General features: G+C 40.8%; 1 long non-coding RNA gene and 1 pseudogene across 2 annotated transcripts in view; one reads left to right on the forward strand and one right to left on the reverse strand.

Moving 5' to 3' along the window:
- Positions 1-21,795, reverse strand: part of LOC144578395 (uncharacterized) — a 118,562-nt gene that overhangs the window by 51,659 nt on the left and 45,108 nt on the right. The gene's annotated exons all lie outside the window — the stretch shown is intronic.
- On the forward strand, positions 546-1,665 carry LOC100393909 (glutathione S-transferase Mu 5 pseudogene; annotated as a pseudogene). Its single transcript, XR_013523744.1, has one exon. The product of XR_013523744.1 is annotated as a glutathione S-transferase Mu 5 pseudogene (transcript).

Raw genomic sequence — 21,795 nt, forward strand, 5'->3', positions numbered from 1 at the left:
TGGTAAACATTTCTGAAAAGTGTCAGATAGTAAATACTTAAGGCTTTACAGGCCAAGTGACAAAAATGAGGATGTTATTTAGGTACTTATATAACAATTGTTAAAAATGTGAAAACCATTCTTAACTCCCAGCCATATAAAAATAGGCAGTAGCTGGATTTGGCCTGTTGCCCATGGTTTGCCAGCTCCTGAACTGAAGAATTAATAACTCAAGACAAATAAACACCATCCTTCAACTACCCTTACTTAATCTCACAAATCACTTCTGGTTACTTTCAGGAACAAATGTGGAAGCAACATGATAGCTACCACTTCTGTGTGTCTTTCTAGAAAGAGACCTATCACTTTTTCACATCTAAATGTTAGAAGGTGATAATTTAGGGTAGGAACAGCTCATCACAGTAACTATTACTAAAGGCCTGCTCTATGCTAGGCAGAACACCCAGAACTATGGGTGCATTCGAAGTTTAAAACCCAGCGGCAAAGACATAGACACACTATAAAATAGATTCTTCGTTTTTTTAGAAAAGTAGTCGGCGTTGCTTGAGGCCTGTTTGCAGAACTCGCACAAACCAGCACCATGCCCATGACACTGGGGTACTGGGACCTCCATGGGCTGGCCCACGCCATCCGCCTGCTCCTGGAATACACAGACTCAAGCTACGAGGAAAAGAAGTACACGATGGGGGACGCTCCTGACTATGACAGAAGCCAGTGGCTGAAGGAAAAATTCAAGCTGGGCCTGGACTTTCGCAATCTGCCCTACTTGATTGATGGGGCTCACAAGATCACCCAGAGCAACGCCATCCTGCGCTACATTGCCCGCAAACACAACCTGTGTGGGGAGACAGAAGAGGAGAAGATTCGTGTGGACATTTTGGAGAACCAGACCATGGACACTCGGATGCAGCTGGCCATGCTCTGCTACAACCCAGAATTTGAGAAACTGAAGCAAAAGTACTTGAAGGAACTCCCTGAAAAGTTAAAGCTCTACTCCCAGTTTCTGGGGAAGCGACCATGGTTTGCAGGAGACAAGATAACCTTTGTGGATTTCCTCGCCTATGACGTTCTTGACCACAACCGTATATTTGAGCCCAGCTGCCTGGACGCTTTCCCAAACCTGAAGGACTTCATGTCCCGATTCGAGGGTTTGAAGAAGATCTCTGCCTACATGAAGTCCAGCAGATTCGTCCCAGGTGTTTTGTTTGGAAAGTCAGCTACATGGAACAGCAAATAAGGCCCTGGGTTACCAGAAGATGGGAGGGAGGAGTTTCTGCTGCCTGGGCAGAATGTTGGAGAACAGCCTGACTCCCTGGACCAGACTTCTTCCTTTTTCCTTCTTTCTACTGTCTTCTTTTCCCCAAGGTTTCACTGTCTTCCTTTCTTCTAACAGGATTCCTCCCTGCATTGAGGCTCTTTAAAGCTTCAGCTCCTCTCTCTCCTCCACCAAAGTCCCCCTCCTAACATCTCCCTTTTCCTGCACAAACGCCAACCTGACTACCTTTCCTATCAGTGCTTGTCTCTTCTTTGAGAAGCCATACTGATCCCTGAGCTCCCCAGCACTGTCCTCAAAGACCATCTACATGCCCTGCTCCCTTTGCTCGGTCTCTATGCCCAGCCCTGTGTGATGTCCAATAAAGCCTTAACCGTGCCTGAAAAAAAAAAAAAAAGTAGTCAATCAGATACAATTTACTTACAAATTTGAATGAATTCTGTTTGTAAATTTTCCATAGAGGGCACATATTAAAGAACGTGTCATTCTGATTCTAGAATGGTATTGCGCCAAATCATATCCTATTTCTTATATTTTTCATCTACTAGGATGTTTTTAAGTTTATTCATGTTCCTATGCATACATTTATCTCATTGCTTTTAACTACAACTTAATGTCCTACATGAGGGATCTGCCTTATTTTACTTATTTGCTACTGGGTGGACACTTGGGTGGCTTCCAGTCCACTGCAACCATAAGCACACTGTCACGTACATTCTCACACAGTTCCCTGTGGACCTGGGAAAAGCTCTGTTTGAAGGCTTCCCCAAATGGGTGCCCTTTTTATAATGTACTAGCAGTGTCTAAGAGTTCTCATTTTTCTGTGAACTCTGTGTCTTTTTAGAATAAAGGATATCACTTTTTCACATCTAAATGCAACCCTAGCCTTTGACTATCTAATAATCACCACTCGGTTGCATTTAAGGTGACTATTCCTGCTTTAATTTGCCTTTCTCTGATTGCCGGTGAAAACTGTACAACTCTCCATATTCCTATCATTTGGAGGTCCCCTTCTGAACCTGGCTTATTCATAAACTTTGACCATTTTTCCGGTTCTTCTTGTTCCTTTAGAAATTTCTTGGCTGATAATCCACTGGCACTTGGGGATAATGCCAAAAATGAAACAAAACAAAAACTGCCTCCTCCCAGATTATTACTTATCTGCTAACTCTCTAATGACCATCATCTAAATGACCTTAAATCTTGGATTTGATACAGTCAAATTTTATGCTTTTTAGACTTAAAAAAAAAAAAACTCTCCTCATTCAGAGGCCACAAATATTCTCCCTTTTTTTGCTTTGTGTTAGTTCTGTCATTTCATGCTTTCCCATTTAGTTACTTAATCCACTGGAGATTATTTTTATGTGTCATATGAGACGCCATCTTTTCCCCACTATTTTGGGGTGCCTTCACTATCTTATACCAAGTTCACATATATACGTAGACATACATACACACATATATGTATATACAGTAAGTCCTTACTTAACATTATTGATAGGTTCTTGGAAACTATGACTTTAAGTGAAACAACATATAAGGAAAGCAGTTTTACTACAGACTAATTGATATAAACAAGAGTTAAGCTCCTATGGTATATTTCTGGTCACAAAAATATCAGGCAACTTCTACATAAAGACCAAAAAACTTCCAATATTAAACACTAAAATAAATGTGAGCTATACATACAGTTAAGAAAGATTAATAAAATCAAGTAAGATAATTATTTATCCAATTTGCAGTGAGTTACAGTGGTTGTGGTAGTGAGTTAAGTCAAGGAATAAATGTTCGCAAAGAAAAATGGTCATAAGCACCTCTTGCCCCCAAGAACTTCAAAAACAATCAAATCCAAGGCCGGCACAGTGGCTCACGTCTGTAATCCCAACACTTTGGAAGGCCTAGGAAGGTGGATCACCAGCCTGGCCAACAGGAGAAACCCCGTCTCTACTAAAAATACAAAAAATTAATCATGCGTGGTGGCAGGTGCCTGTAATCTCAGCTACTTAGGAAGCTGAGGCCAGAGAATTGTGTGAACCTGGGAGGTGGAGGTTGCAGTGAGTTGAGCGCATGCCATTGCACTCCAGCCTGGGTGACAGAGTGAGACTCTGTCTCAAAAACAAAAAGCAATCAAATCCAGTGGCTCATTGAGCACTTTCTTTCATTTTTTTTGAGACAGAGTCTCGCTCTATCCCCAGGCTGGTGTAGTCTTGGCTGCAACCTTCACTGCAACCTTCACCTCCCAGGTTCAAGTGATTCTTCTGCCTCAGCCTCCCAAGTAGCACCACCACATCCGGCTAATTGTTATATTTTTAGTAGAGATGGGGTTTTGCCATGTTGGCCAGGCTGGTCTCAAACTCATGATCTCAGGTAATCCGCCTACCTCAGCCTCCCAAAGTGCTGGGATTACAGTTGTGAGCCACCACACCTGGCCACTGAACGCTTTCTTACCACATCGGTTACTGTCATGCACTATTGTCTACTTTATGAATTTTTATTTGACAATAATCTGTATTCATTCTTTTATTCGTATTTCAACCTGTATATTCCAGCAGCTCAAAGCCTGAGGTGGGAACACACCCTGGAAAAGACACCATCCCACACTCACACTGGGATCGTGTAGACACACCAGTTGACATAACATGCACATCTTGGGATGTGGGAGAAAGCTGGAATACCCAGAGAAAGCCACACAGACACTGGGAGAACATGCAAACTCCACACAGTGGAGTTTCTCTGGCTGGGAATCTATTTTTTTCTTATCAACATTATAATTAAATGATATTGAATGAAATTATGATATCTGAGGATCTGGTATGCATACATAGTTCTCTATTTCACTGCTTTGTCTACTTGCAAGTACCACATTATTATTTTGGCTATGACTTTGTGAATTTCCTTTTTATGTTTTTATTTGGTACAGTTGCTTTTTCTTACATGAACCCGTATTCTACCTTACATATTTTCAGACAATTTATCTTGTTCCCTACCCTCTCCCCGCCCATCCTGCAAAAAAAGAAAAAACTCTACTGGAATTTTGGTTAAATTTGCTATGAAATTATAGATTAATTTTGGGGTCAAATTAAAGTGTTTAAAAGGTTAAGTCAGTTGTGCAGGATCTGGATTTTATACAAAATAAATGTTAAGTTGTCTCGCTTGCGAAACAGAATTATCAGGGAAACCACTACTTTCAGTCTCAGCTGCTTACAGCACCCAAGCAGTACTTAACAGAGAAGCTGCCTCAAGTCTGCCAGCTGCCCCTACCTTTGTCCATAACCATAAATGATGACTTCTATTATCTGTTTCCAAATGTCGTGTAGATTTCTCTCAGTAGCAGAATCAACACCAAAAGCCCCGTGGCAAGAGACAGGAAGAATGCCAAGTTGCCAACTACTCACCCAGTGCAAAAGAAAATCAAAATGTGCTTATATAAATGTTAAGCGATTTGCAATAAAGTTTAAAACACACAATATTAAGGATATTTTAAGTATGAGTGGAAGCATATTTTAACTGATTCAATGATATGACATATTATTTTACTTGGAAGCATTTCAACTATTTTAAGATTTGCAGAGACTCACATTTAAAATAGGATGAATTTTTTTTTACAAGGAATAGTATTGCTGGAAACATCACATAGTTGGTATGATACAGTATTCCCTCACTGCTCACCCCTGGCCATATGTTTATTAAATTGTGGCTAGTAAGAACTCTATAATGTAAGAGGGCCATGAAGAATTTGATGACTACCCACACACCAACAATAAAAATGATTCAATGTAGGTGTGAATAAGATGTTTTACACAATGCACACTGTGTGTGTGTGTGTGTGTGTGTGTGTGTGTGTGTGTGTGTGTTTAAATGACTGAGTCATTATTGGTTCTAAAGTATAAGCAGAATTATCTAGAACAGTGGTCTTCAAACTCTTCGGATCATATATTCTTCTCTATAAAGATGCTTAGATCATACACAAATATAGAAATTAAAAATAAAATTACAAAGAGAGTTTCTAACATTTCTTTCCAGTTTCCCAATGGATCATCTTATGCAGCTCTTGTGGGGCACACATCCCCTGTAGTGAGCATTGACTTGTCTCCACTCCTGTGTTTTCTCCAGATTCTTCATCTAGCTGGTCAAAGCTAGAAACTGAGTAAATGTTGCCCATTACGTGCAGAAAAACGCCTTGACCAAGACCTAGCATCAATACTAAATCAAACGCAAAACTGATCAAGAACTACAGTCAAGGGCATTCAAATAACTTCATAGCTGCCAGGAAGGGGCAGATGCGAACAGGGTGTAAGAAAATCCCTACTCAGAGAATGTGGAAAAGGCCAGCAGCTAGCGGGAGGTGGGGCACAAATTCTACCAGGAACACTGAAGCCAGCCAGAGATGGCCCATGGCTACAAGAAAGAGTCTGAAAACATCAAACTAAAACCAGAACACAAAAACAACTGCCAAAGACAGAATAAAAAAGAATGCTGGGGCTGGGTGTTTGGGGTGTGTCGTTCATAGTGGTGAGTAGAAACAAAGCAAGACAAAAACCAAGAGCTTTCATCCAGAAGCCCAAAGCTGGGGTGAAGAAGAGCTTTAGACGGTGCCAGAACAAATTTCAGGAGACAGGCAGAAATAGGGCATCCAGGGCTCAGAAGTTTATGAGGCAATTATTTCGAAACTATGCCTGAAAGTAAGACTCTTCTAAAAAGCAAACTAGTATTCTCAGTCTTGTGATTTCTGATGGTAAGGAATTCTCATTCTTTCCAACCAGGGAGATATGCAAGGCTCTGGCAGACTTTTTGAAATGTTAGCACTCAAAATACAAGTCAAGTAGTTATAGCACATTGCCGGGCTGACAGCACACATTCACTGAAGGTTTGTTTATCGTTGATTTATCCTGCATGAATGATGCTCCATAGAGGAGCACGATCCATAGTGAATACCCCAGGGGCTGTGCAATGCCAAGGCTCTGATGCTCTTCAAGGACCAGGTGCTGTTCTAGGCCCCAGGGATACAGCATTGAACCAGATAGACAAAGTTTCTGCTCTCCTGAGACTCACATTCTAGTGGGACAACAACAGATAAACAAACAGATAATAAATTCCAGATAGTGAAAGTTGAGAGAAGAAAATCAAGCAAGGAGATGGACTAGAATGTGCTGAGGGTGGAAAAGATGGACTCTCCCTTAAAGAATAGTCAGGGAAGAGACTTGTTTTAGGGATGTGAGTAAGCCATGGGAGCCTCTGAAGGAAAAGCATCCCAGGCAGACAGAATAACAAGTGCAAAGTTTCTAAGGAAGAAATGTCTTGGTGTGTCTGAGAACACAGCAGATGGCCAATGTGGCTGGAGAGGATCGAGTGAGAAGGAAAAATGTTCAAAAAGTGAGATTTGATATTTAGATTTTTCTGTACTTGTATAGGCCTGATTATGTGGCTTAGCTCAGGTTTCCTAAAGCATCTTCTAGTAGCTGTCATTGGTTTGTAAAATAAAATTTGGGCTGTCAAAATGCCAAAAAAGAGAGAGAGAGAGAGAAAGAGATGAGAGGTAAGCAGAGCTTGACTTTGAAGGGCATTGAAGGTCATGGTAAGGAGTTTCGATTTTGGTCTAAGCCAAGGGCAAAGTTATTAGATGTATGCCTTTCAAAGATCACTCTGACTGCAGGGATCTGGCTGTAGGGAATTGGCCTCTGGACTGTAGGGGCTTAAGAGAGGAAGCAGTGGTTGTGCTGGAGGCACAAGAGCTGACTATTAAATTTTCAGGAATTTGTGAACCAATTGTTAAACATAACAGTTATTGAAAATCAAATTATATAAACTCACAACTAAGTGATATTTTAAAAAGATTGTGAAGTGGCATCATTTGTCTGGGGCAACACACCAGGAAAATAGAGGAAGCGGATGCACCAGGAGGGAGCTTAAGAGCAAAGGATTAATAGGTGAAAGAAAGAGAAAAGAAAATAACTCTCTCCTGCAGAGAGAGAGAGGGGGGCACCCAAGTGAATCTTCTAGTTCCATGGTGAAGTGCAAGGAGCCAGGGAAGTGTTGAGGGGGTGGAAGGAGAGGATTACACCTGGCTTGAGGTGGTGTCTGATTTACATAGGGCCCAAAGATTGGCTGGACCAGGTGTGATGTTTATATAGCATGGGAAGAAGCTGGTCACCCCACCCTAATCTTTTATTATGCAAATGAGTTTTCTACCTAGCTGATGTCATGTTTTCTGCTCTTTACTGTATACGTGATTGACAAAGAAAAGGGAAGGTTGCCATGTTAAACATGCCTAGCCCCTAAGTAGCCTCTTCTACTGGTACAGCTGCCAGCATTCACCTGTGCAAGCTTCCAGCTTGTATATCTCTGCCCGCAGCTCAATTTTACGGGCTGCTCTTGTTAGAAAAGCAATGATTTGGGGGCTGCTTTTCATTAAAAAGAAAACCTTATGGAAGACTTGCTTACCCTTACTGTCTGCCTAAAAAATTTCTTTCTAGCTCCTGTATATAAAAACATCATTTTTTAATTATTTTACTACATCACCATTATTGATGCATTTGAGGTTATTTATATCTTTTTATCTGTGCAATGGAAATACTATACAACCAGGTGTTACTGGGCCTCTCTTCCCAACTCCATGTTCAGTGATATCATGCTCATTTCATCAGTTTGAAATGGCCATGTTGGAGGTGTTTACACCACAGAAATTGGCAAAGGCTACAAAGCTGGGCTTTTCCCCTTAGAGACGAAGGGGAATGTTTACCATCCATCACTGAAACAGGAAGACCAGCCTCATGACAGCAGTCTGTGTGACAGATGGTGGCCGTGAGAATGAGGATGGTAGCAGTGGTAGCCTGACAATGACACAGTTCCACATAGATTTAAAGGGGAAGTCAGCAGAACTTGATGATGTGAAAAGCAAAGGAAATAGGATTTGGAATGTGAGATTGGATGTAGGATTTTGAGAATAAGACAGGAACCACCTCCTGCTATAATGTAGCAATAATGAAAGAAAAGGTTATTGAGACATTTTCTTTTCTAGGGCTTTTTGTCAAGGTTTTTTTTTTTTTTGAGATGGAGTCTTGCTCTGTTGCCCAGACTGGAGTTCACTGGCGCAATCTCAGCTCACTGCCAGCATGCCCGGCTAATTTTTTGTATTTTAGTAGAGACAGGGTTTCACTGTGTTGCTCAAGCTGGTCATGAACTCCTGAGCTCAGGCAATCCACCCACCTCAGCCTCCCAAAGTGCTGGGATTATAGCAGAAGCCACCGCACCTGGCTCTTTTGTCAAGGTTCTTAAAATAGGTGTTCTTTCTATAAGATAGCAATGGCTGATGTTGATGTTCTATAAGATAGCAACACTTGATGTAACAGATATGGCAATCACATAAAGTCAGGGTATGTCTGTAATTTCCACTTTGTACAGTGCCTGGTATATAGTAGATGTTCAGTGTCTAGTCTTACTCCTAGAATAGGATGTTATCTTACATATTTGGGGATTTACATGTATTTAGGAATCTATAAGAAAAGCCATAGTCATTTCACCAGGACGTAGACATTATATCAACTGCCTTGAAAGCAGTAGCTGAAAAGAACTAAATCACTTATTGAAACACAGAGCTCTCTAACCAACTAGTGCTACATATCTAGGGGGCTATCCTCATTGGTACTGAAGACAGTGCTTTTTAGGGAATCTTACAACATAGTAAGGATACCTTATTTTTAAAGAGAATTAAGCCAGGATTTGTTTGTGAATAGAATTCCTATCATAATGCCTCACTTGGTGGGAATGGGAACAACAGATGTACATGTTAATATAAAATTAAACTTTAAATGTCTACTGGCCACCTTCAATAATCATCCTTCCAAAGATGGTAGCTCCTCCAGCTATAGCTATACTTTGCCTCACTTAGTATATTTCCTTTAAAACACTTCTCACATTTTATTAGCTTCATTATTTATTGGTTTATTTGTCACTTTCCTGACTTCTCCATTTGGTTATAAACTGTACGAGGACAGGGACCTTGTCTGTGTCAGGCACTGCTGTAGTCGTAGCAACTGTTACAATGCTTGTCACACAGTAGGATCTCAATAAACATTTGTTGAATGAAAAGATTGAGTATTTGATGAATGATCATAGAAAAGAACAGGAGGCCAGACAGGTATAAAAGGCATTTAACAATGTATCAACCTAGCAACACTCACATTTTATCAAATAAACAGCTACTCTACTGAGGTCTACTAAACAGCACTTTGTAAATGAAATACACAAACAGCTTCTATTGGCATGCTGAAGAAAATCTTGTTTGAGAGGTAGGGGACCTGGTGCTTCGGTAACATTTTGAAAAGGCTTTTCAGTTCGTTGGAAATAGCAAAACCCACTCTAATTCATGCAGCAAAAAGTAAATTTGTTAATAGATATTAGATAGCTCCTAGAGTCTCCACCCAGATCGTAATGAAAGACAACTCCAGTGAAAAACCCTGTTTCCCATGGACAAATAAAGCAGCTCGCACCAATGACACTGTGCCCTGAATGCTGTAGGCTCAGCTGCTGCTCTCCCCTGTATTAGTCAGGGTTCTCCAAAGAAATAGAATCGATAGGATATATGTGTATGTGTACGTCCGTGTGTGTGTTTTCATTTATTCACTCATCATGGGAATTGGTTCATATGATTACAGAAGCCAAGTAGTCCCACAATCTGCCTTCTCCTGCTGGAAAACCAGGAAACTGAAATTCAGTTCAAGTTCAAAGGCCCGAGAACCAGAAGCACTGATGTTCAAGGGCAGGAGAAGATGAACATCCTAGCTCCAACAGAGTGGATTTGCATTTCCTTTCCCTTTTGGTTTTATCCAGGCTTTTAACAGATTGGATGATGCCCACCGACACTGGAGAGAGTAGATGGTTTTTACTCAGTTTACTGATTAAAATGCAAATGTCTTCTAGAAATGCCCTCACAAACACAACCAGGATAAATATCCTACCAGCTACCTTGGCATTCCTTATCCCTGTCAAATTGCATAAAATTAACCAGCACACCTCCCAAAGCAGAACACAGGGATAGTCACTATTTCCAAAGCATACTTTAGATAGTGATTGTTTCTTTAAATCACTGTCCCTCAAAATGAAGTCTTATTTGGGTATACCTGATATGAGAACCTGGGCCACATTTAGTTATCAGGTAAAGGTGGCAGAGATTTCTTCCTTGAGGAAGCTGGATTCATAATGTGGGAAATTACCCAAAGTAAGAATGATGGTCAAAAAAGCTGGTAGATGAAAACATGACACATATTCATTATAACACATCCCTTAGTCCACTGTCTTCCATACTCAAACTTCCAGATTATAACTACACTATTGGCACTAAAACAAAGTGATCATGTCAATATAACCCAACTCTCCATTTTTACAAACAAAAGCACACTGATCCTCTTCTTCAAGGTAGAGAAGAGAAGGTTTTACTATGACTAAAACTGGCTTTAAGTACAGGATCTAGAGGTGATATTCATCTCTACTCTAATTCTGTCACAATTCTGTATATCTGTATTCTGAATTCAATAAACTAAACCATAAACTTAGCCAATACATGCTATTTTTTAAAAAAAAGGAAAAATGGAAAAATTTTTAAAATATATACATATTTAAATCATACAGCAAGAAAGAAATATGGGTAGACATGATAATCTCATTGCTGCATCTGTTCACAAGGCTGCTGCTGACATGACTTCTGTCCTCCACTACCCAGTCCATGTTCTTCGTCCTCAGTCAGCACATCAGGTCGTTGGGGTTCTTCTCTTGGTAGTTTGACTCACGTCATCTTTTCTAAAGGATTGAACTCTGGCTAGTCCTGCCTATATGAGATTGCAGTCTTCTTCCAATAACCTTTACTCCAAGATATGGGGTACTAGAGGGTGCCACAGGGGAGCCAACATGTCAATAGCAGGAAAACTAACCACATCAGACCTGCCCCACTGTGTATCAAGTACATTATTTTTTTCTTAGTCATTAAGAGCTCACCCTGGTTAATTTCTTTTTATTTTTTTGCCTGTTTATCCAACGACATTAGGAAGCCAAGATGTCTGGGTAGCTATCTCACCTCCAATTCAAGAGAACCGCTGACATATGCCCTAGTGGAAGCGTCCCTTCCTCGGCACTTAAGCTCTACTCCAGCAGAGGCCAATCTCATGGGGATGTGAAGCAGCATTTTATTAGTCAATCATTAACAGTAATAGTGAAAAGTGCCACTTCCACTTCCATCTTCAGTTTCCTGGCACTTGGTTTGGCCAAGGGAGGAACTGGTAGAGAGTTTATTGTATCGGAGTAAAAGGCCTTTGTCAAATTTGTTTTCACAAAGTTTATCAACAGCTTATTGCTTATAAAGCCATTGTACCATGCTTTAAAATGATTGTCAAAGTTAAATACTTTTCCACATAATTTGTGTTGACTTTGGGATTTTTCAATAACAATTCAACTGTCTACAATCCCTAGGCATTGTTATTTCAGTGATATCATAAACGTGAAATCAACAGAGGATGAACCCGGGAAAATATAAAGCATCTGATACTTCTTTTAGAAATTGGGTGTCTGCATGAAGAAGTAGAAATAGGACATTATAACCACCATTGTGGAATGATGCTTTGTATTAGTCAGCTCAGCCTAGATTGATAACAGCAATCAATTATTTTTTGGTCACAGTAGATGCAAGCTACAATTTGGCTATGATTCTGCTCTCCATTTTCAATCTAGGACCAAGCTGGAGTAGCAGACTTTTGCCATCTTGGAATATAAATCTCAAGTGCCAAAGGGGAAAAAGAAACAAAATGTTAGACCCTCATGAAGTCTTTTAGTGTCTTTCTCTAAAGTGCCATGTGTCATTCTCACCCACATTGGCCAGAGCCAGTCAGAGGGCCTGATGTGGGGTAGGGAACATCATGATGCCAATGAGATGAGGAAATTTATGTCTCTCAAATAATTGGGAACAAAAATGCAAGTTGTCACATGCCTTGACATGAATAACTCCACTCAAGGCAAAGTAGTCTAATCTAAGCTGAAACTGCTTTAAAGATGTTTTAAGCTTTTTATTTGGTTAGATGAAATAGATTTAAAATAACAATCTTAAGTCTTTACTTGGGGCAGTTCATTTTCTTACTGTTTTTCTTCGGTAAAAGGCAGTAATCAGTAAGCTTTTATTATCATATTTGATTGGTTTTAGAACACCACTATGACAGCAATGTCCTCCAGAGCATCAGGAAGATGCTGGCTTTTCAATCTCTGTTTGTTAGAATGTATTCTAACAAACCCTAGGATTTACACAAGAGAGTTTTTACTCACTCTAATGGTCTGAGAGGTTAAGTGTATTTCCTGCAATCACAGTCATATTAACTGGTGCATAATGGATTCAAACCAAAGATGATTCCGATATTTAATTTACTAATCTTCCCATTTCATCTGATACAGACATCCTTGTTATTTGCTTGCTACTGTGTGAAACAAGAAGTTCCATGTCTTCTCTATGTCTTTAATGATCTTAAACTTCCTTCAGGACTCTACTTGAGGATAAGCCTATGTTCTTAAGTATGGCACCATGGATTCTGCCCTGGTGTATTCTGCCTTATGCTTGTGATTACATAGTTTGACTACAAGCTTGGAAGATAAAGAACGAATATAATGCCCTGAATCAGCTGCTACTACCGATACCAGAATATGTTGTATTGCTTCCACTGGAAACTTCGATGCAGTATTTCATTGATTCACCACTCTGGGTTGATCAAAAATTACTCTAAGATTCTGTAACAGATCTATAGTTACTGAATGTGTGTGAAAGGAACAAAGAAAATTGTTTTCCAGCTAATATCACGAATTATCTTCCTATAAAGGGTACATAATATAAGGAAATTTTTCTTACACATTTCAGCAGGCAGCTTATAAGTTACCTTATTCATTTTATACAAAACACATTGAGAAACTGTTTGCGTGAAGTCATTGATTAGAAGCTGCATCTGAAATCGCTTTTTATGTTTTACAATACTCTAAAGGGATATCTTTTATAGGCTTTACTACTTAATACAACCACCAAAGAAAATTTTCCCCATGAGCAACAACTAGGAATCTTAGTTTAACACATATATTGAATTTCTAGAATTATTGTAGCAGAGGAACACTTGCAATAGATACCTTATCAACAGGACTTCAAGCAGCCTTGTAGACCCAGGGTTTTTTAAAAGGAATTTGGGGAGATTGGAACTTAGAATTATTCTAAACGTCACCTGAAAAATAGACATACATGGAATGACCTGGAAAGGAGAAGGAAAAGAAAAAGAGGGAAGGAAATAAAGAAGAAAGGAGACTTGTTTGCCAACTAGAAAAACATCATTATATACAACTATATAATCTTTGATAAACCTGACAAAAACAAGCAAGGGGGAAAGGATTCCCTGTTTAACAAATGGTGTTGGGAAAACTGGCTAGCCATGTGCAGAAAGCAGAAACTGGACCCCTTCCTGACACCTTACACTAAAATTAACTCCAGATGGATTAAAGACTTAAACATAAGACCTGGCACAATAAAAACCCTAGAAGGAAATCTAGGCAAAACTATCCAGGACATAGGAGTAGGCAAGGACTTTATGAACAAAACACCAAAAGCATTGGCAACAAAAGCCAAAATAGACAAATGGGACCTAATGAAACTCCACAGCTTCTGCACGGCAAAAGAAACAGTCACTAGAGCGGATCGGCAACCAACAGAATGGGAAAAAATTTTTGCAGTTTACCCATCTGACAAAGGGCTGATATCCAGAATTTACAAAGAACTCAAACGGATTTACAGGAAAAAACAAGCCCATTCAAAAGTGGGCAAAGGATATGAACAGACACTTTACGAAAGAAGACATATATGAGGCCAACAATCATATGAAAAAATGCTCATCGTCACTGGTCATCAGAGAGATGCAAATCAAAACCACATTGAGATACCATCTCACTCCAGTTAGAATGGCGATCATTAAAAAATCTGGAGACAACAGATGCTGGAGAGGATGTGGAGAAAAAGGAACACTTTTACACTGTTGGTGGGAGTGTAAATTAGTTCAACCAATGTGGAAGACAGTGTGGCGATTCCTCAAGGCCTTAGAAATAGAAATTCCATTTGACCCAGCAATCCCACTACTAGGTATATATCCAAAAGACTATAAATCGTTCTACTGCAAGGACACATGTACACGAATGTTCATTGCAGCACTGTTTACAATAGCAAAGACCTGGAATCAACCCAAATGCCCATTGATAATAGACTGGATTGGAAAAATGTGGCACATATACACCATGGAATATTATGCAGCAATCAGAAATGATGAGTTTGTGTCGTTTGTAGGGACATGGATGAATCTGGAGAACGTCATCCTCAGCAAACTGACACAAGAACAGAAAATGAAACACCGCATATTCTCACTCATAGGCGGGTGATGAAAAATGAGAACACATGGACACAGAAAGGGGAGTACTAAACACTGGGGTCTATTGGGGGGAAAAGGGGAAGGCCAGTGGGAGGGGGAGGTGCGGAGGGATAGCCTGGGGAGAAATGCCAAATGTGGGTGAAGGGGAGAAGGAAAGAAAAGCACACTGCCATGTGTGTTCCTACGCAACTGTCTTGCATGCTCTGCTCATGTACCCCAAAACCTAAAATCCAATAAAAAATTAAAAAAAAAAAAAAGAAGAAGAAAAACATCATTATAAAGTTACAGAGACTAAAAACCATCACTGAGCCAAAAGCAGGGAGATAAGTCAATGTATCAGAATACATTGCCAAAATGGTCCTATGAATATATGAGAATTTGGTATACATTAAGGATATAATTTCACATCTGTAGAGAAAACATGGTCCATTTAATAAATGATATTGTGAAAACTGGCTAATGTTATAGTTTTAAACATTTGGATTTCTATATCACTCCTTTGCCAAAATAAATTCTGAATGGATCAGTGACTTTAATATTTAAAAACAAAATTAAATATAAAAAGTGCTTATTATGGGTTAACATTTTTATCATGTAATTTCTTTGACTTTTTTGCATTTGTCATTAAGGTGCATGTTTCATCAAAGCAGGGACCATCTTCAGTCGCCATTGCATCACTAATTCCTAGCATAGTATCGGGCACACTCAGAAAATAGCTGTCAAATAGACAAATGAAAAAAATAGTTTACCGCGGCCAGGCGCGGTGGCTCAAGCCTGTATCCCAGCACTTGGGGAGGCTGAGGCAGGTGGATCACGAGGTCAAGAGATCGAGACCATCCTGGTGAACATGGTGAAACCCCGTCTCTACTAAAGATATAAAAAATTAGCTGGGCATGGTGGCGTGTGCCTGTAATCCCGGGTACTCAGGAGGTTGAGGCAGGAGACTTGCCTGAACCCGGGAGGCGGAAGTTGCGGTGAGCCGAGATCGCGCCATTGCATTCCAGCCTAGGTAACAAGTGAAACTCCGTCTCAAAAAAAAAAAAATAGTTTACCGCACATAATTACTAGACACTGTTGTTTCTTACAGTGGGTCTGCATACCCATCTGTCATATTTAAGGCACTTATGGATAGAAAGGAATCTAACCATGCACCCTCATCACTTGTGGGCAAAAGATCAATAAAAAAAAAAAACGAAATATCTCCTGAGGCCGATTCTGGGGACAAAGAAGAATTGGGTAGGCTTCTCACCACTTAGCCAAAGACTCTACGAGCTTAACAAGAGCCAGTTGTGTTGAATTACTGAAATGCTGACATACTGAGATTTTGCCTTTTCTATCCCCATCAGATTAACTAATAACTTACAAGGCAAAGTAGAAATTCTGGATTCTCATGCCTACACTGAGCAACAGTCTTTTGTTTTTAACCACAAACACTGGTCTTTGCAGGGTACTATAGTTCACTCCCATGTCATAGAGTACCTATGTCTCTGTTATAGATGACCTATAATGAGATTGTCCAATATGGCATTTATTCCATATAGTAGAGAAGAGCACATTGATTGTAATTGCTATTGGCTAAATTTCCTGAAGCCTTGTCAGAAGGACAAATGAAGGAAGCAGCAAGTCCTCACACCACCATCACTGCTAAGGCAGAGTCACCTGGGGTTTCAACACCGGCAGTTACAGCAGGTAGACCATGAGCTTCGGGCAAAGACATACCCAGTTCTAACCCCTGATTTAGACACATCCTAGAACCACAACAAGGTTTTTTTTTTTTTATTTGAAAGACTTTGTCAAAAGCTTGTTCCTGTCAGCTGACTCACTACTGATGCAGGACACCAGGAACCCCAGACTTCTGACCGTTCCTCGTTTGGTGTCTGGCCTCTCACCCTGTCTGCCTCTTCTCTTGAGCCAGGCCCAGGTGGAAGGGAGCTGCATTAAGAATGCTGGACACGGAATGATAAACTCCCTCAAGTCCATTCCAGGACAATCCAAGTAATCGAAAGGAGGATTCATACAAGAAAACAAGTTAACACAATTAACCACAGTGAAAAGGTAAACTAGACACTTGGAAGAAAAGAGAGGAAAAAAACATAAGCAAAACCTGAATGGTTGAGTGGTTCAGGGCTAAATACTTTTGTTAGACCTGGAATTAAGTGGGAAAGCAATTCAGCTGCCTTCTGCATGAGAGAAAGAGAGAGGAGTCTCCATAAAGACCCTTTATGGTCCAGGACAGAGAGGTGAAAGGAAGAGAATTTTTAGAGCCTGGCAGAGAAATTAGGAGGAAACAGGAGGAGAAAAGAGGGAAATTAGATAAGAAGACATTTTGAGGAAACAGAATTTGTTTATTGTTCGGTAGAAAGTCCCGCCATCTTTCCCCCAGGTTTCTTGCCCCCACCCTACCCCCAGGCTTCGGCTGCCCTGAGAAAAGCCCACCAAGCCTGCTCTGTTCTGCCCAGCAACAACAAGCAGCCAATCATCGCAGCAGGAAAGCCCGCCAAGCCTCGGCCTATCCTGAACCAACACGTAACCCTCTGAGCTACCTCAGCAGTCTGCCCAGAGACGGACAGCCTATCCTAAGCTCCTACAACACTCCGCCAGCCCTGTGTCCACGCCCCGTCCACCCCCCTATAAAACCCTCCTACCCCAGCTAGGCAGTGGCAGCCAGCCCCATTCTCCTTCCTTTCCTGGCCTGCCCGCTGGTCCCAATAAACCTGAACTCAGCTTCCAACTCTCGAGCTGTTACTTGGGGTCAGGTACCGGGCAGGGGTCTACGAGGGGGTCGCACATTTATGTTTAAATATTTTATTCTTTGTGTGGTCTCTGGAGAATTGTGAAAGGGATGATGTGTTTTGTTTCACAAAGAGACTTGCGCAATGTCCCATGCACACTTCCCATCCATTATGGCTGACGCATGCAGTACTAGCCCCCTTAACTCAGAGCACACCCTTAAAGATCTCTGGTGTGGCCATTGCCCACACTGCTCTGGGATATCATGAGCATTATTGCCTCGTACAGCTTTGCAGTTTACGAGTGAGTCACTGAACATATCACCAAAGTCATTCTGAAGATCCCCTTTCAACAGACTATTACATGCAATGGAGATTCTCACTTCTGCAAAACTGCAATGAAGGCCTCATCGTTTTTTTTCAAGGTCTGTGAGTCACTTCAGATTATGGCAGTTATTAATAGACTGCAAAGTCAACCACGCCCTTCTTCACCTCAGCCAGTTAGCTGAGCATTGAATATGTATTGGGCACCTATAATGCCTTTGCCTTCAAGGGGCACAGGAAAATTCTGTCCTCAAGAAGCTGCCCTCCAGGGGTATAGATAGAACCTCCTATCTGGAGGGAGGAAAAGGCCATCTTTAAGCTCTGGGGCCGATGAGTCCAGCACTTCTTCAACATTTCCTCTCTCATAAACCCCTCCTCTCCCATCACCTGCTCTGAACAAATAATTCCATATTCTGGGAGAAAGGAAGTGTTTGGAGGGCAGGAGAACTTATCCACACCCCCAGTTCTTTCCAAGTAGCATTCCAAGATGTCACTAAGGGCAGTCCCCTTTTAATTCTTCATCTGCTGCATTGGGGCATCTACCATTTGCTCAGTGGCACCATCTCACATGAAATCCGACATCCTCAAAATCCATCAAACGACGTCTTCTGTTGGAAAGAGACAACTTGGGTCTTCTTCATTGGAACCCTCAAATTTAAGATTCTTGCCTAAGACTGTGGGTTGCTCTTCCATTATGACATCAATCAAATTAGCTGAATCTTAGAGATCAGGGCTCTGAAGGAATAGAGCAGGGGTGAGAACACACAGGAGGACAGCAAGAGGTAAAAGGTAAGTCTTTGACAGTCAGATCCCTGTGTACTAGGAGTGGGTGCTTGGAGGCTCACCGAAAGGAAGAGAGCGGAAAGATAAAAGGCACCTCAGAGTCAGGATGAACTTTGTCTACCACTGTACTTCAGTGAGGTCCTGCTCAGTATGTAGCTTAGCAAAATTCTAAGTCAAGTCAGGTCCCCTAAATCCTACCTAGCTAGGAATCACTGCATGTTCCCGTCCCTGAGTCATTTAAGTTAGCATAGGGGCAAACCAAATTTTGGGATGGTTAAAAGATAAAAAAGTGATTGATTTCCATACCTATGGTTGTCATCTTACTCTAAGACCTCTCATAGTTTAAGGTATTATTAGTGTTATTAACTTTATTTACCCCTCCTAGTAAACTAGGAGTTTCAGGAACAGTACATAGACAAACACAGAACACCTACACGTCTACATTTGAAATTCAGAAATTGATGAAAGGTCATGCATTCGATGGGTCTCAAATTCCTTTACCTGAAGAAAAATCAGAGTAGTTGCTAAGGCACTCCTCACTCTTCACTCCTCACAGAGGAGTCAGGGGTGTGGCAGAGGCCCAGGATGAGCACAGGTACCAACTTCTCAGAGTAGGTATACCAGAAAGAGATGCTGTTAGTGGGAGGAACACATATGCTCTAAGACCAGCACTATCCAGTAAAAACATAATGGCAGCCACATAGGGGAAATTTTAATTTTCTAGTAACCTCATTAGAAAAGCAAGAGAAATATTAATTTGAATGTATCTTATTTAACCAATATATCAAAATATTATTTCAACATGTAATCCCAAACCAAAATTATTAATGAGTTATCTTACATTCTTTTCTTTCATACCACGTATTTGAAACCCGTGTTATTTTATACTGACAGCGCATCTCACTTTGAATTAGTCACCTTTCAAGTGATCAGGGGCTATGCCCTTTCTCACTTTAGCTGGCTGGCTGAGGTGAAGAAGGGCATGGCTGATTTTTCAGTCTATCAACAACGGCCATAATCTCAAGTGATCACACAACTGGAAAACAATGGCATTATGGGATCCTCGTTGCAATTATAGCCAGCGGCTACCATACTGGACAGCATAGAACCTAGACCATTACCACTACAGGCTATTCCTAAGGTGCATAAAGGCAGCCCTGAGGCCCAGGCTCATGTTCCAGAATCTGTACCCAGCACAGGTCGCTTTGCAGGCACACCACGTAAGTTCTAGGCCAGTGGTTCTCACCCATTTTGAAGTGACACATTGATGTGTCACCATCAGTTCTGCAATACATTATAATGTGTTAACTAACAGTTTAAAGTACCAACAATTGCAAATACTTATAGAGGATATTCAAAATCATTTATCTCATTCATGCGCATACTGATTTTCCTTTTAAGTGGGGGAGAAAAGGATGCATTTATGGCCACTGTGGGGAATTGTGCTTAACCCTTGAACATGACCGTGCGGGTGTCATCTGTGTGAACACTCACTCATATTTTGTTGCAGAAAAGAGTAGATATATAGAAAGCTTTTATAGGAAGTCTCCACATTTTTTTAATGCCTTGGCACAAGTAGGTTCTTGATAAATATGGGGCAAATTGGAAAAATCCAAATGAGTCATCCAAGCCCTGTCCTGCTGGCTTACCCCATTTTACTATATTCTGCAACGAAATCACAATGTGCATTGAACTCGATCCCCAAGGCTTCCCCCTGCCAAACGTGACAGAATTCTCCCTGTTCTTATGGGTACAAAAGTCCTAGAAAGAAAGGACAATTTGGATTGCTTCATATACTTTTGGGTAACATATTTTTTAACATTCAGACTTTTACATGTCCCTTAATTCTATATGCTCAAAGTGTGGTCCTGAGACCAGAAGCACAGGCATCATGTGAAAACTTTGTAGAAATGCAAAACCTCAGGCCCCAACCCAGACCCACTGAATAAAAATATTCACTCTACTAGGATTGCTAGGAAATTCCTGAGCACATTCAAAATGAAAAGCAGTGTCTTAATCACATTTCCTTGGTGCTCATCTCAGTTTCCTGTGCTTTGGGCAGGCCTCGCCCTGGTGCTCCTCTGAGTAATGGGCCCGTTTGAGCTATGTCTCTTCTAGAAATTGAGGTAGTCACCAGAGAGTATAACAGGAACCACACACAAACTTGGGAACCGCGATGGTTAACTTGGTTAATTTGACTAGGAAATGAGTGCCCAGATTTGGCTCGACAGTGTTTCTAGGTGTTTGTGTGAGGGTGTGAGGGTTTCCAGAAGAGATGAGCATCTGAATAGGTGACTGAGTAAAGCAAATGACCCTCTCCAATGTGCATGGGCATCATTGAATCTATTGAGGACCCAAACAGAACAAAAAGGGGAAGGAAGGAAGGGAGAATTCCCTCCCTCTGATGGCCTGCTTGAGCTGGGACATCAGTCTTCTCTAGCCCTTAGACTGGGACTTACACCATCAGCACTCCTGGTTCCCAGGCCTTTGGACTCGGACTGGAACTACCCCTCTGGCCTTCCTGGGCCTCCAGTTTGCAGGCAGAAAATCATGAGGCTTCTCAGCCTCCACTGTTAGTGTGAGCCAATTCCTTATACTAAATCTCTCTCTCTGTCTGTCTCTCTCTCTCTCTGTATATCTATGTATATATGTATATATATCTACGTGTATATATATATAGTATATATGTATGTATATATGTATATGTATCTATTTATATATAGTGTGTATATATGTATGTATATCTATGTGTATGTATATATGTATATCTATGTATATATAGTGTATATATGCATATACATACATAGATATACTATATATAGATACACACATATGTACACTATATACATATATATATGTATATATGTATATGTATATATGTATATAGTGTACATATGTGTGTATCTATGTATATATATACTGCTTCCATGTCTCCAGAAAACCCTAATACAAGAAGCATCTCCAGGCTAGACACTGGTTGGTTCTCTTCATTCATCCCAAGCCTAAGGAAACATCCACAAGGAAGTCTCAAGGTATGGATAGGTAGGCCACCATTTACTGCATTCTCATCTTGGCTAAAGAATAGATCCAAAAAAACTCAAGAGGGAAATTCAAGTGACCTGGCCCTTCAAAGCCAGTTCTGCAGCCTGCTGCAGCCTTCTTTACTCCTCCGTGACTTGCTGACTCCTCTCCAGGATCCGAAAGTACCCTTCATGTATCCAGGTTTCTAACTTAACTCAAGACCCCTGAGACTGCTCCT

This window comes from Callithrix jacchus, chromosome 11 (assembly GCF_049354715.1).
Source record: "Callithrix jacchus isolate 240 chromosome 11, calJac240_pri, whole genome shotgun sequence".
Lineage (NCBI taxonomy): Eukaryota > Metazoa > Chordata > Mammalia > Primates > Cebidae > Callithrix > Callithrix jacchus.